Source organism: Pyrgilauda ruficollis, unplaced genomic scaffold, assembly GCF_017590135.1.
Source record: "Pyrgilauda ruficollis isolate IOZ18807 unplaced genomic scaffold, ASM1759013v1 scaffold47, whole genome shotgun sequence".
NCBI lineage: Eukaryota > Metazoa > Chordata > Aves > Passeriformes > Passeridae > Pyrgilauda > Pyrgilauda ruficollis.
Window position 1 is genome coordinate 2,682,971 of NW_024526266.1, and position 4,881 is coordinate 2,687,851.

Sequence of the window (4,881 nt, forward strand, 5' to 3'; positions counted from 1 at the left end):
CCCAGTGTTACCCTGATCCTAAAACTCATCAGCCTCCCTGGCACAGTTCAGGCTTGGCCGTTTCCATCTGCTTTCTGATGTAGATTGTTTCTGTCGGGTTCTGAATCATGTCGTGGGAAAGGTAAAAGCAGAGTTAAAAAAGACTCTGTGAGCTTCCCTCTCCCAGCTGCCAAACCTGTGTCCTCTTTGGGAGGGAACCAGGAGTATGTGCATGAATCTTGCATGTTTTTCCAAGGGTATGAAGTGACAGGACAAGGGGGAATGGCTTCAAACTGAAAGACAGTAGGTTCAGGTTAGATATTAGAAAGAAGTTCTTGCCTGTGAGGGTGGTGAGGCACTGACACAGGTTGCCCAGAGAAGCTGTGGCTGCCACATCCTTGGAAGAGACCTCGACTACTAACAGAGTTTTTCCTCAGCTCTCCTCCCTTCTTTCCCTCTGCTTTAGCTGCTCTCTGATGATGAAAAAGCACTGGATGAAATCCTACAAGAGATCAAGGAGTCGATAAATGCAAGATTTTTAACACATTGTCAAGCAGTGTTTGTCCTGTGTTAGCTGAGCCCCAGGGGGCATCTAAGTTCATCACCAGTGTGAACAAAACCACTTCAGCTCAAACCTTTTGTGCTGAAGCTCAAGAGTCTCTGCATGAGAAGTTATGATTGACCAATGCCATAGTTCAGGCAGTGCATTAAAGTCCCATTTGAGCACTATCTGATCAAAAGCTCTGGTCACTGATAAATTACATTAATCTAATGCTCAGAATTGTCACCAGCAGATTTGCAATTTATTGTGCTACCTACTCACTGTGGCATCTTTATGCTCATGGATTCCCCATACTTCTCTTACCTGATTTCCATCACCTTTCTGTCACAGCCAAAGGCTGGTCCAGCTTTTGGGGGCACAGCAGGTTTGTGCTCTTCCTTCAGATGCTAAAAGCAGACCTAGAGCAGCAGGGAAGCATTGTCTCCATGGCAACCTGCCCCGGAAGAAACAAACCAAAGGGCATGTAAACTACTGGGAATCCAGCAGAAGTAAAAGTGCAGGGAATGGTAAGGCAGGACCAGTTTTGCAGCTCAGTTTTTACCTGGGGATGTCAGCAAAGCAGGTAATAAAGGGCCAGTTGACATAGTGTGTACTGGCCTTTTCCAAAGCTAAATTATCACCCCCAGATATGTGCTGGGAATCAAGAGCATTCCAGGGATAAACTCCAAGAAACTTGATTTGCAGTCACAGGTGAAAAGAATTTCTGTGATTTTAAATGTGATACAGTGAAAAGAACATGCAGTGCAGATATGACACAGGCAAGTCATATGTTCAGTGGGAGAGTGTGTGGTTTGTGATTATGTGGATGATTTATGGAAAAGAAAATAAAAGGAAAGGACGGATATTTGAAATCTAGAGCAAAACATCACTTTGAAGATCATTAACCAGACAGCACTCTCTGAGGGTAATATTTTTTTTACCTTATCAGTAATGCAAAGTTATCTTCATTTAGATACTGAATTATCCTGATAATAAAGTATGTAAATAAATGTTTTCTTTGTTTATCATCTTTATCATCTACTTATCTTTATCAAATTTATCATCTACTGTGTAAGATAACAAACCATTGTTGAGTAATTTGCAACTAACCTTCTCAACCTTTGCCTCTGCAAGACCTTGACTGGTTCCTGATTTCCCAAGTGTCTCATCTCTGCTGGTTTTTTTTTAATCTTCTTATTTCCTTTATTCAGACTAAAACTAAACTGCACGTGTGTTAGTCAGGTTTGCTGAGCTGCTTCTCATAGTGTCATCTTATTCCTTCACCCAGGGTTATGCTGTCCTTTTCCCTGCATTAGCCTATGCTACATGCCATATTTCAGCCTACAAAAGGAGATGGGACAGAGAAATAAATTGTCCTAAGAAAGGGAGAGCAAGATGAAGGAATGGGGCCAGAATTGGCCACACACCAGCATGGCAAAAGGTTAACAGCAGATTGTCATAGTTAGCTATGGTCTGAGCACAGGCACTGCATGGATATCTGATCCAAAATTGCTTCAGCTACTAGAGCCCAGAAAAAGAAATCTTAGCTCATTTTCACAAAGGCTTGGGGAACTGGGCCACAGGCAAGGTATTCTCTTGATCCATACAAGGCAAGAGTTTTGAATGGCCTGGGTTCATTTTTGCATTGTGATGTAATGAATGGCCTTTTAGCTGAAAACACAAGGTATCCTTTCTATTTGCAATGGCTCTTTGTAAAAAAAAAACTGAAAATGAGAGAGATTATAAAGAACAGGTAAGAAACAATACTGACAATATGGTAATTTTGTCCTGTAAGGCAAGGGCACTCAGTTACCTGAAGTATTTCTTATCTTCTATGATCCAATGACCTGGTCTCAAGCAGCATGTGACAGAAATACAAATGTTTTGATGACAAGGATGAGAGAGGGAGAGAAAACAATGACAGATGAGATTTTTGCTTGTCATTTCTGAAACAAAGTACTTACAGGAAATTTATAAGGTTTGGCTTAAGGTCTGAGCTTTTATTCAGTCTTCTTGGATCACTTCTTAAAGCCTTCACAGAGTACAGTCATTGTGAGTACAAGGTGTGCTTTTACTCTGGAATTTGCACTTGGGACTAGAGTGGCCTCTCCAGTAAGCTTCATTTAGGTCTCTCTTGTGTTGGGCTTTAATTAAGTGCTAAGATCAATGCAATGACACAGACAGCCTTCCCAAAGCCAGCTGCTATTTAGTAAGGATAGCAAATTACTTGTAAGGGCTAATACAGCCAAACCCCATGGAAGTGTTCCCAAGTTATTGTTCTCCCTCATCCCATGGCCTCATGGCACCTACCTTATCTTTCCCCTTAAGCTGATGCTGCACACCAGGAAAACTTAAACAATAACCATTCCTACTGCTTCTCTTTGGCCTCGTGATAATTCAAAACTAATGCCTGGCTGTGGAGCTCCCATTGTGCATTCTAACAAGTTCCATCCTACAGAGGGTAAATGACTCCATTTCTTACCCAACCCTGCTTCACTGCACTACTCCCAAACCAGAGAAGTCAATCAGCCCTACTCCACAGCTGTGCAGAGGGAAAACCAAGCCATGCATCAAAATCATGCATGGTTCATCAAAATCACTGAAATATAAAAGAATTGCCCCTACCACCGTGTCCTTAACGTGCCAACTTTGCTACAAGATGTCATGGTGACCAAGACCTCCCCAAGACTTTGAGGTTAAACATTGGCTATCAAGAGCAGGCATTGTTACATCTCAAGCACATTCCCCAAGAAACAGGAATAACCATCAGCATGGCTAGATAAGTGAATGAACAAGTAATTTACTGCCTTATCCAGGCATTTTGCACACCTGCATCACCTGCATCTTTGAAGAATGTGATTGTAACTGCAAGGCTCTTTTAAAAAGAATTATATTAAGCCTTTGTACAATGAGGGAGCCAAATCTGCCAAGACAAGAAGTCAGAGCTTTACATCAAGCCTATTTTCTTTCAGTTTGCTTTGTATCCAGTGTTTATTAAACAGCTCATTCTTAATCCTGAGTGTAGCCAGTTCCCACATAGGCCGTTCATCTCTCTTGGCATCCCTCACAGAATCCAGTTTTATTTTTGTTGGCTGAAGGAATTATAATTAAAGGTTGTATTTTCTTCCCCTGCAGACACAGCTAGTTTTTTGACAGCACTGGGTAGAAGTATTCAAGGTGTGAAAGTCGATGTGAGGTCCTGGCATGCACGAAGCCAAGCTCCAGCATTTTATCACGAGATTCCTGCCTGACTGGCCCAGGTGGATGCAGTGAGGAGCTGCACAGGCTCCAGCCCATTGCAGGAAGCTGAGAGTGATGATAAACCACACTTCCTGTAAGACAGAGGTGTTAATTGGCTCTGGGCTGGCCTTGTACAGAAAACTACATGAAAAATGTCCTTTTGTGGGGCCCCTGGTGCAGTGGGATAAACGTGATCAGCTGAAGTGTTAAAGTGATTGGTGACTGCCTTTCATTTGCTTTGGTTTGGCAACACCTGTGGAAACAGTTGGAGATTTCAATATCCTTCCTGGAACACCCCCATCTCCCTCAGAACTGCCACCTGCTTTAAAAATCTTGACATTTGAAAAAAAAACCCATCAAAATGAGTGATTCATACAGAGTCAGATATGTGGGGGCATATTCTTCTCCATGGTGCTCCATTGTAAATATCATCAAGAAATAAATAATTTGCATGTGCAGAACACATCCATAATGTGTATGTGCATGATTCTTTGTGACTGCCAGCTTTGCCCACAACAAGAGCATTAACAAAAAAGCCTGTGTCAGGTTTCCAGCATATGGTGGATATTTCCAGATATTTCCAGCTTAAATATTTGGGGGGTTTTGAGCTGGGAAGCAAAAACATATATTTGAGACAGGAGATCCTTCAGGTCTGGAGGTCACCTTGCTTCTGGATTTGGGGCTTTCTTTGGTGGTACCTAGGGATTTTTTGTCAGATGATTCAGCAATGGGTTCCATTCTTGAATTAATGATGTTCTTTCTGAAAAAGGAAGCATAAGACTCCAGTTGCTAGGGATAAGAGCTTTCTATCTAGTATCCAGTCGTTCCTTTTGTCTCCCTCTGGCCAGAGCACAGTTGTGAAGAGCACTTGTTTCTCTTTCGACGCTTTCTTTCCTGTTTGAGTTGTGGTTTTTGTCTGCCAGCCAAAGGAGAAGAGGAGATCTCCTCTAAAAGTAGCTGCAAGGTCTCCTGTACAGTGCACGAGCACAAATTTATTGTTTCACCCTTAGTAAGCATTTTTCCTGGAATAACACTGATGCTTCCCGTTCAGAGAGCAGCTGGGTCTGCTGGCTCTCTGTGGTTTTACTTCCTTCTCTTAGGGCTGCAGATTTCTAGGGAGT